Genomic DNA, 12,070 nt, shown 5'->3' on the forward strand with positions numbered 1-12,070 from the left:
TTTATCACATTTGGCGACGAGGCAACTAAAGGACGCTGCATAAAGAAGAAAAGTCTGCCGGGATGTTTAAACAACAAAATCACGAGCTAAAGTTAGCTACAAGCTGCAAGAGAGCATGGCTGCCATGGTAGCAATGGTTTCCACTTTTGATAATCAAGCACAAACCTGGGAAGAATACTGTGAAGTGTTGGGTTATTTTTTTGAAGCAAATGAAATAATTGATGCCGGAAAAAGCAAAGCCATTCTGCTTAGTTCAGTGGGAAGCCAAACCTACAGTTTGATGAAAAATCTGCTCAGTCCTGAAAAGCCTGGAGACAAACCATTTGTTGAATTAGTGGCTTTGCTAAAATAACATTTCAACCCTAAGCCTAGTAAGATTCTACAGCGGTTCTAGATTAATTCAAGGAACAGGAAAGAGGAAGAGAGCATAATGGACAATGTAGCAGTGTTGCGTAAATTAGCACAAGATTGCAATTATGGGAACAACCTGAAGGAAATGCTGCGAGATAGGCTAGTTTGCGGAATTATGGACAACTGAATGCAGTGTAGATTATTATCCGAGACTGGACTTACTTAAGAAAATGCATTGGAACTTGCACAAGCCACAGAGACAGTGAACCGAGATGTAAAAGAAATACAGGGTTCAGACAGGGCTAATGCTACGCAAGTTGCATGTCAGGTTGTTGTGCACAAGTTGAACATGCTTCAGAAACTACAACGTGAACTTGTGAAGGCGTGTTGTAGATGCAAGGGCGATCACCTGGCGACTGAATGCCAGTTTCTGGAGGAAAAGTGCTACAAGTGTGGGAAACAAGGACACATAAAACGAGCTTGCAGGGTGAAATCACCTGTGGAGGAATCCAAACCAAAAGGGGGAAGACAGCAAAACCAAGGGAGAGAAGTGAAAAAACATGGAGCACTCCACATCAGTGGGGAAGCTGAGGAAGAAGAGGACATGTTCATAATGTATAGCATGTTAGAGAACATTCCAAAAGTGGCTCCTATCATATAGCAACTGACAGTAAGTGGCTCTAAGGTGAACTTTGAAGTGGATACAGGGTGCGGCATGACCATAATGAACAAGGCAGAGTACTGAAAATTGTGGAACCGTGCAAAGGTTCCAGAGTTAAAGCCTTGCTCCCTTCATCTTAAAACATATACAGGTGAACGAGTAGCGAGATTAGGTACAGCTAAGGTAACTGTGCAACACAGGGACACAGTGGAACAGCTACCTGTAGTTATAATATCGGGTACCGGACCAAACCTGTTAGGTCGGGGCTGGATAAAAGAACTTAAATTAGACTGGGGAGCAGTACATCAAATAGATGCGGGCAAACAGTTGACTTGCAAGAAGTGTTGAGTGAGCATAAGAGTGTGTTCAAGGAGAAACTTGGCACATCTAATGGCCCCCAGCTAAGATTTATGTAGACAAGGAGACACCGCGAAGGTTTTTTAAACAATGACCTGTGCCTTATGCCATGAAGCCAAAGGTAGGGGCCGAGCTTGACCGTCTATTGAGAGAGAACATACTGGAGCCGGTGAAATGTTCGGAATGGGCAGCTCCCATAGTACCTGTGTTAAAACCGGACAATTCGGTAAGACTCTGTGGAGACTATAAATTGACTGTCAATTGAGTGTCCAATCTAGAGCAGTATCCTATTCCCAAAACAGAGGATCTCTTTGCAAACCTGGCTGGGGGAAAGAAATTCACAAAGTTGGATATGAGTCATGCCTACTTGCAGATTACACTGGATGACGAATCAAAGAATTATATCACCATAAATACACACAAGGGCTTGCTTACATATAACTGCTTACCGTTTGGTGTCCCATCTAGTCCAGCTATCTTCCAGAGTACAATTGAAGGTGTACTGCAAGGGATTCCACATGTTTCCATCTATCTGGATTACATTCCGGTGACGGGAAGAACTGACCAGGAGCATCTGAGCACTCTGAGAGAGGTACTACAGAGATTGGAGACGGCAGGGTTCCGGCTCAAGAGGAGTAAATGCACTTTCCTGCAGAATGAGGCAGTGTTCCTGGGACACAGAGTGGACGCCACCGGGCTCCATCCACTAAAGGAGAAGGTACAAGCACTGCAGGAGGCCTCTGCTCCCACAAATGTGGCTGAGTTAAAAGCTTCCCTGGGGTGGGGGCAGGCTGTCTGTAAACGTGTTTCCCAGTTGTTAATAAAGTACTCGTGTTAATTCTATGATATTGCCTCTTTGAGTCCTTGTTGCTTTTAATGGAGTTATCACAGAAAGTAAAACTGTACGCAATATTCCAGGTGTGGCCTCACCAGTACCCTGTATAACTGAAGCAAGACTTCCCTGCTTTTATACTCCATCCCCCTTGCAATAAAAGCCAAGATTCCATTGGCCTTCCTGATCACCTGCTGTACCTGCATACTAACCTTCTGTGTTTCATGCACCAGGACCCCCAGATCCCTTTGTACTGTAGCACTTTGCAGTTTCTCTCCATTTAGATAATAACTTGCTCTTTGATTTTTTCTGCCAAATTGCATAACCTCACACTTTCCAACATTATATTCCATCTGCCTAATTTCTGCTCACTCACTTAGCCTGTCTATGTCCTTTTGCAGGTTTTTTATGTCCTCCTCACTCACTGCTTTCCCTCCCATCTTTGTATCATCGGCAAACTTGGATATGTTGCACTTGGTCCCCTCCTCCAAATCGTTAATATAGATTGTAAAGATTCCAGTTCTCACTGTCGGTGCCCGCTCTATCCTGAGGCTACTTCGGATTGGTCGCTTGATTGGAATTCCATTTCCTTAACAATTGATCAATTTTAAAATAAAGTTTGAAACATTCCACCAAATTTAAAATTGAAAGTCTTTTATTTATAATTATATCATTCAACTGAGACAGACATTAATTTGGAGCAGTTATACTATTGTTCTGATAATTTCCTCACCAGATTGACAGGACGTTAGCCGGAATGACTAAACTGACCAAATCAGTGCAGTAAACCGGTGGCTCCTTCAGAGAGGCTGTGGGTGGCTCTTAAAGGAGCCGTTGTGATTTCTATATTTCTGTCAGTAAAGTGTAGTGTTTTACTTGGTGCTGAGGTATTTGGTCACCCCGTGCTTGGCCAGCTCCCCGGACAGCACCAGACTCACGGCGGTCTGGATGTGTGGACACAATCTGCACACTCCAAACTATTAGAGTTTGGTCCCATCTCCTGGCTGAAAGCGAGTGCTGCAACAAGAGACACTTATTCAGCAGAAACCATTTTATTTTGGAGAGAAAATACTTCAGCACCGTGTTTATGTTCAGCTTAAAACCGTTGCCAAATAGTTTATTGGTCCAGCTGAAAACTCCAAACAACCATTATAAGCAGATGGACGTGCTCACCCGATTCTAGTGTCATAGAGTCATAGAGTCATACAGAACAGAAAGAGACCTTTCGGCCCATTGCGTCCGTGCCGGCCATCAAGCCCTGTCTAATCTAATCCCATTATCCAGCATTTGGTCTGTAGCCTTGTATGCTATGACATTTCAAGTGCTCATCCAAATGCTTCTTGAATGTTGTGAGGGTTCCTGCCTCTACCACACTTTCAGGCAGTGAGTTCCAGATTCCAACCTCCCTCTGGGTGAAAAAGATTTTCCTCAAATCCCCTCTAAACCTCCTGCCCCTTACCTTGAATCTATGCCCCCTTGTTATTGACCCCTCGACTAAGGGGAAAGTTCCTTACTATCTACCCTATCTATGCCCCTCATAATTTTGTACACCTCAGTCAGGTCCCCCCTCAGCCTTCTCTGCTCCAAGGAAAACAACCCCAGCCTGTCCAGCCTTTCTTCATAGCTGGAGCGCTCCAGCCCAGGTAACATCCTGGTGAATCTCCTCTGCACCCTCTCCAAAGCAATCACATCCTTCCTATAGTGTGGCGACCAGAACTGCACACAGTGCTCCAGCTGTGGCCTTACCAGCGTTTTGTACAGCTCCATCATAACCTCCCTGCTCTTATATTCTATGCCTCAGCTAATGAAGGCAAGCATCCCATATGCCTTTTTAACCACCTTATCCACCTGTTCTGCTGCCTTCAGGGATCTATGTACATGCACACCAAGGTCCCTCTGATCCTCTGTCTTTCCTAGGGTCTTACCATTCATTGTGTATTCCCTTGCCTTGTTAGTCAATCCAAAATGCATCACCTCACACTTTTCAGGGTTAAATTCCATTTGCCACTGTTCTGCCCATCTGACCAACCCATCTATATCGTCCTGTAGCCTGAGGCTTCCATCCTCGCTATTTACCACCCCACCAATTTTCGTGCCATCTGCGAACTTACTGATCATACCCTTTATATTCACATCCAAATCATTAATGTAGACCACAAACAGCAAGGGACCCAGCACCGATCCCCACTGGACAAAGGCTTCCAGTCACAAAAACAACCTTCCACCATCACCATCTGCCTTCTGCCACTAAGCCAGTTTTGGATCCAATGTGCCAAGGCACCCTGGATCCCATGGGCACTTACCTTCCTGACCAGTCTCCTATGCGGGACTTTATCAAAAGCCTTACTGAATTCCATGTAAACCGCATCCACTGCACTACCCTCATCCACACACCTAGTCACCCCCTCGAAAAATTCAATCAAATTGGTCAGACATGATCTTCCCTTGACAAAGCCATGCTGGCTGTCCCTAATTAATCCTTGCCTCTCCAAGTGGAGACTAATTCTGTCCCTCAGAATTTTTTCCAATAATTTCCTTACCACTGATGTTAGGCTCACTGGCCTGTAATTCCCTGGTTTATCCCTACTACCCTTCTTGAATAATGGTACTACATTAGCTGTCCTCCAGTCCTCTGGCACATCCCCTGTGGCCAGAGAGGTTCTGAAAATTTGTGTCATAGCCCCTGCAATCTCCTCCTTTGCCTCACATAGTAGCCTGGGATACATCTCGTCCGGGCCTGGGGAGTTATCCACTTTTAATCCCGCTAAAACCGCTAGTACCTCCTCCCTCTCGATGCTAATATGTTCAAGTATATCACAGTCCCCCTGCCCGATTTCTATGTCTACATCGTCCTTCACCATAGTGAACACAGATGCAAAAAATTCACTTAAAACCCCACCTACATTATCTGGCTCTACACACAGCTTGCCAATTTTGGTCCCTAATGGGCCCTACTCTTTCCGTAGTAATCCTCTTGCCCTTAATATACTTATAAAACACCTAAGGATTTTCCTTTATTTTGCTCGCCAGTGTTATTTCATGACCCCTCCTCGCTCTCCTAATTTATTTTTTAAGTATCCCCCTTCATTTTTTATACTCCTCTAGGCCTTCCTCTGTCTTTAGTCCTTTGTATCTGCCAAAAGCCCCCCTTTTTGTCCTAATCCATTCTCGTATATCCCTTGACATCCAAGGTTCCCTGGGCTTGTTGGTCCCACCCTTGACCTTTACGGGAACATGTTGCCATTGTACTCTCTCAATTTCTTTTCTGAAAGACTCCCATTGCTCCGATGTGGATTTTCCTTCAAGTAGCTGATCCCAGTCCACAATGGCCAGATCCTGCCTTATATTAAAATCGGCCTTCCCCCAGTTTAGAACCTTTATTTCCGGTCCACCCTTGTCCTTTTCCATGACTACCTTAAATCTCACCGAATTATGGTCACTGTCACCAAAGTGCTCACCTACTAACACTTCTACCACTTGCCCGGCCACATTCCCTAGAATTAGACCAGTGCCACCCCCTCTCTTGTAGGACTTTCTACATGCTGGCTCAAAAAGCTCTCCTGGATGCACTTTAAGAATTCTGCACCCTCTAAGCCTTTCCCACTCTGACTATCCCAGTTAATATTGGGGAAGTTGAAATCTCCCACTATTATTACCCTATTATTTGCACACTTCCCTGAGATTTGCCTACATATCTGTTCCTCTATCTCCCCCGACTGTTAGGGGGCCTATAGTACACTCCTAGCAAAGTGCTTGCCCGCTTTTTGTTTTTAAGTTCAACCCATATGGCCTCATTAGAGGAACCTGTTAATATATCATCGGTCCTCACAGCAGTAATTGACTCCTTAATTAATATTGCGACACCCCCTCCTCTTTTACACCCCCCTCTGTCTCGCCTGAAGATTCTATACCCCGGAATATTGAGCTGCCAGTCTTGCCGCTCCCTCAACCATGTCTCCGTGATAGCAACAATATCATACTCCCATGTGTTCGTCAACAACTTCAGTTCATCCACCTTATTCGTAAGACTCCTTGCATTAAAATAAATGCCATTCAGCCTTGCCGTACTCCCTTGAGCCGTTACATATTTGCTCTGCCTTCCAGTCTGACTTGTTTTTTCCTCTACATTTGGCTGTACATCACCCCCTATTATAGCTGCGTTCTGTATCCCACCCCACTGCCAAGTTAGTTTAACCCCCCCCCCCGAACAGTGCTAGCAAACCTCCCCGCAAGGATATTTTTCCCGTTCTGGTTCAGGTGAAACAGTGTGGTTGATCATTGAGTGTGGGATAGACACTTCCTCTGTCACTCTGGTAGTAAGTGCCAATGTGGGATTCACTGCTGAATATGGGATAGATACTGTATCTGTCAATTTCTTGTACAGTATGGCAGTGTGGGATTCACTGCTGAATATGGGATAGATACTGTATCTGTCACTCTGGTACTAAGTGCCAATGTGGGATTCACTGCTGAATATGGGATAGATACTGTATCTGTCACTCTGGTACTTAGTGCCAATGTGGGATTCACTGCTGAATATGGGATAGATACTGTCTCTGTCACTCTTTTGTACAGTGTGGCAGTGTGGGATTGACAAAAGTGCCTATGATAGACAACGCCTCCTTCACTGCCTGTATTGTCAGTGGCAGATTGGCTGGTGAAAAACGATCGATACTGTATCTGACACTGTCTAGTTCAATGTGACATTTTTAATTGTCTGGTGAGGCTACACTAGATACATTATGTCACTCTCTGGTACTGTATCAGTGTGGGATTGACAGGTGAATATAGGAAAATCACCAGCACTCACTCACTGGTACTGTGTGTGAGTGGGCGAGAATTCGTTCATACAGGATAGCAATTGTATCTGTTACTGTGTGGCAGCGTCTGATTGTCAGGTGAGTGGTGGATAGATAACTTAATGGGCAAATCTGTGAATTTCAAAGTAGAATTTAAGATTTAACATGTTAAATCAGATCTGAGATAATTGTGACCCATAGAACAGAACAGGAACCAGCCCTTTCATAGAAACATAGAAGATAGGAGCAGGAGTAGGCCATTCGGCCCTTTGAACCTGCTCCGCCATTCAATGAGATCATGGCAGATCATCCAAACCCTAGCACCCGGTCCCTACACCGACAGCCATCCCACCCAAGCCCTATCCCCATAACCCCGTAAACCCACGTATTTAATCCCCCCCCCACTAACACTAAGGGCCAATTAAATTTTTTTTTTAATCATGGCCAATCAACCTAACCCGCACATCTTTGGACTGTGGGAGGAAACCGGAGCACCCGGAGGAAACCCACGCAAACACGGGGAGAATGTGCAAACTCCACACAGAGAGTCACCCGAGGCCGGATTTGAACCCGGGGCCCTGGCGCTGTGAGGCAACAGTGCTAACCACTATGCCACCGTGCTGCATTTCCTGGAAATGTGGGTGGCTCTGAAAAGAGCCTTTGGGTTATTAGATTGAATCTTGTCCGATTTAATTGCTCTTGGGGCTGGCAGCGCTGGATTTCTTGGGCAGCAGCACCGCCTGGATATTAGGCAGCACCCCGCCCTGAGCGATGATCACCTTTCCCAGCAGCTTGTTGAGCTCCTCGTCGTTGCGGATGGCCAGCTGCAGGTGTCTGGGGATGATGCGGGTCTTCTTGTTGTCGCGGGCCACGTTGCCGGCCAGCTCCAGGATTTCAGCGGTCAGATACAAGAGCACAGCAGCCATCTAGACCGGGGCTCCGGCACCCACATGCTCAGCATAGTTGCCCTTTCGCAGGATCCTGTGAACACGACCCACAGGGAACTGCAGTCTGGCCCGGGATGATCGGGACTTATCCTTGGCCCGAGCTTTACCGCCGGTTTTTCCTCTTCCACACATTTCCACAATTCACTCCTTCAGAGAAAGAATGAAAGTCTCCGCCCACATCTGCCCTTCTTATACCTTCTGGAGGAATGCAGAGAGCGTACTTGTGATTGGTCTCTCTGTGGTGAATTTCATTGGTGTTTTCCGGTGACCAATCACAGTCTGTTTTTCCCACCAATGATAAGTGTGTGGAAATAACTCTCCCCAACAGTCAGACCGCCAACGATTTTTAAAATTCGAAAAGCCCGCCATTTCTTTTCCTAAACGAGCGAATTAAGTTAATAATACACCATTAGCCAAACTTTTCAGCATTTAAAAAAAAATTCATTTTATCTTATTTCATCACTCCCTTGCAAATTCCAGGCTGTTACAATCAGGATTAATTTCGGGGTGAATATCGCACTTTCACGGGCGGGATTAATTCCCCATTGATTCTGTAACGGGACACATTCCAGCTCAAATTTTGTAAAAGTGAGGATTCACAGATTATCGATCGATCCTTTGCACAGGTGCTGCTGCGGGAGTGAAACCAGAACTAGGAGCCCTGCTGTGAGACGAGAAGAGGGACAGAGTGTTGAAACTGCCCGCGTTCTGCTCTCTAAGAAACCCCATTCTGGGTTGTTACAGTGCAGGAATTCTCGGGTTAATAAAATGATTGACCACAACTGTCAGTGAAAAAAAATGAAAATGTTTTTACAGAGATTGAGGTGACTGAAATCCGATTCTCATCTCGAAAACAAGCTTTTAATTCGTTGGAAGGCGCTGCAAGTGAACGGGTCTGAGATCAAAGGGAAAGAGCGACCAGGGATCGTGTTTGTATTTTACGGGACGGGAAATACAACAGCGACACTAAGGTCGATCCGGCCAGTGAAACTGCTTATCTGAAGATTCAAAACTAAATCTACACCTGGAACATCAAAGGTTCTCAAACACATTCCTTAAGGAAATAATTACAGTAAATTGAGCCTAAAGGGAGATGAGTTTGTGTAGCTCTTTCAGAGGGATTTTGGGTGGCTCTTAAAAGAGCCGTTGTGTTTGGAGTTTCTTCTTTCAGGACAGCGTGGAGTTTTACTTGGAGCTGCTGTATTTGGTCACCGCCTTTGTCCCTTCCGACATGGCGTGCTTGGCCAGCTCCCCAGGCAGCAGCAGGCGCACGGCGGTCTGGATCTCCCGGGAGCTGATGGTGTGCCGCTTGTTGTAATGGGCCAGGCGGGAAGCCTTCACCCGCGATACGCTCGAAAATGACAATAGTTTTTTGTTTGCTTTTGGGAGAACGTTTCATTAAATATATTCAAGAAGGAGTTAGATATTTTTCTTAAGGATAAAGGGATCAAGGGATAAGGGGTGAAAGCAGGGACAGGGTACTGAATTTGGATGATCAGCCATGATCTCATTAAATGGCGGAACAGGCTCGAGGGGCTGAATGGCCTACTCCTGCTCCTATCTTCTATGTTTCTATGTTTTTCTGTGTCTTCCTCCTCAGTCCTGAATGGCCTACCCTTTATACTGAGGCTGTGGCCCCTGGTTCTAAATCGGGCATCTAAAATCTGGCAGAGGGTGTCCATAACCAACAATAAAAAATTTAATTAATTACATAGAATGGAGCAGGTGATGTGTTACTGTTGCGAGATGTGGGAGCCGGTGAACCCCATTGAGGCTCATGGTGATTACGTCTGTGACAAGTGTCTGCTGCTACAGGAACTCCAGCTCCAGCAGTTTCAACTCGAAGCAGCTTTAGTTCAAAGAAAGAGGAACTAAGCTGCTCACAGAAAGAACAGTGTCTCAGAAACAACGGCAGAGCTAAAAATATATTCACCGTTATATCCACTGACTGTTCATATTTTTCTTTCCCTTCTCTCTCCAAACCTCCTGAATTATACCGTCATAGAAGCGAATGGCACAGAAATCCATTAGGCCCATCGTGTCTGTGCCCAGCGGCAAGGATTTTCCTTCGACCACAGGACACATTCCTGTTCTTTTCCACTCATTATCAAGTGATGCAGAACCGACAGGAGAACATTTAGTTGAACTGAACATCTTTGTGTAACCTCAAACCTCATCAGCTGGTATTGTGCTTCATCAGACACAAAACTAACCGTTTTACTTCAAATACTCTAAAGGTTCCCTTCTCATTTGTGAAGGTGGCGACTCAACCTGGAACACGGTTGTAAGGGCTGCCCTTTTTTGTTTTGTCCTTGGGTAGAGCGGACACTTTCCATATCTGAGCTCAGACGCTGTGTGTCCGTGAACAGTCTGATTACAGATGGTGTAAACAGGGACCCTGACTGTGTGCTCAGTTGACATCCACTAATCAACACTTTACAACAGGGCCACGAGGTAATGATCAACAGCAGACACTCTCTCTGCTTCTCTCTCCACCCTCCGCTCAACTCTCCCAAGAGACTAATACCACTTGCACTTACTCAATGTTACCCATGGAGAATTCAGCACAGGCATGTAACCGCTCTGACAGCTTTCCAATCTAAAGTGGTCCACACCAAACTAGGAGTTGCTTTGATCCACTGAGGTACGGGAGAGCTGACAGCGCCGTGCTCCATACCACTCTCCCACTTACACTTGCCCACTCTTACCTCAAAGACCTGGAATCCAGTAATTTAGGTATAACATTGTGGACGACTCACCAAACAGCATTAACAAGGCGGCACTGTCCATGTTGTAATGTGAGCTACTTTGAGACATGAGAGCTGTAAGGAACAGCGACTGAGTCTCTTGCTCCGCCTCGCAAAAGATGACACCCGGAAGGATTGAGATATGAGAGCAGACAGGGAGGCTGCGAGGAAGTGATATGCTTCCCACAATTAAATTAACAGCACTGAGTTTTTTTGTACAAGTTGGAATTAAATATGGATTGGGACGTTGTAAGGTCCAACTTGGCAACAATTGAATATTAGACAATAATCACTGAATACACAAATCAGAAAGGGTTGAAAAATGGACCGTCAATTCACTACCACCCATTTCCCACCCGGCAGGTGTGACAATTCATCTCATACAGCACATTATCACTCTCTTCTCTGAAGGGCATTCATTATCCAGTAAACCTTTTACGACCTCCCACTTCTTTCCTGATGATTTCCCTGCCGCCAACCCATCAATTGCCCAATTAAACATTCAGTCTCCTAACCTGTTACAGTGGGATTATGAACTCATCACCTGTGGGCAACTGATTATCTGGGATGGACAATACACACTACACACATGTTTGCCTCTAAAATCATAGAATCGTAGAAGCATAGAGAAATTACGACTTAGCAGGAGGCTATTCGGCCCGTCGTGCCCGTTCTGGCCGGAAAAGTGCTACACAGCCTAATTCCGCCTACCTGCACTCGGTCCGTAGCCCTGTAGGTTATGACTCTTTAAGATCACATCTAAGTACTTTTTAAATGTGTTGACCATTTCTGACTCTAACATCCTTTCAGGCAGTGAGTTCCAGACCCCAAACCCACTCTGGGTGAAAAATAGTTCCTCAGCACTCCTCTAAACCTTCCTCCAATTACTTTAAATGTATGCCCATTGATTATTGAACCCTCTGTTAAGGGAAATTGGTCCTTCCTATCCATTCTATCCAGGACTCTGATAATTCTACACATATCAATTAAATCTCCCCTCAGCCTCCTCGACTCCAAGGAAAACAACCTCAGCCTATCCAATCTTTCCTCATAGCTAAAGTTTTCCTGGCCTGGCGATATCCTTGTAAATCTCCTCTGCCTCTTCTCCGGTGCAATCACATCCTTCCTGTAATGTGGTGACCAGAACTGCCTGCAGCTCACAAGCTGTGACCTAACCCGTGTTTTATATAGTTCTACCAGAATTTCCCTGCTCTTACATTCAATGCCTTAGCAAATAAAGGTAAGCATTCCTTATGCATTTTAACTACTTTATCGACCATTAACGATCTGTGGACATACACTCCAAGGTCCTTTTGTCCCTCCACATCTCTCTGCATCCTCCCATTAATTGTGTATTCCATTTCATTGTTGTCCCT

Source organism: Somniosus microcephalus, unplaced genomic scaffold (assembly GCF_052327205.1).
Source record: "Somniosus microcephalus isolate GS21.2 unplaced genomic scaffold, FLI_Smic_1.0 unresolved_chr5, whole genome shotgun sequence".
NCBI lineage: Eukaryota > Metazoa > Chordata > Chondrichthyes > Squaliformes > Somniosidae > Somniosus > Somniosus microcephalus.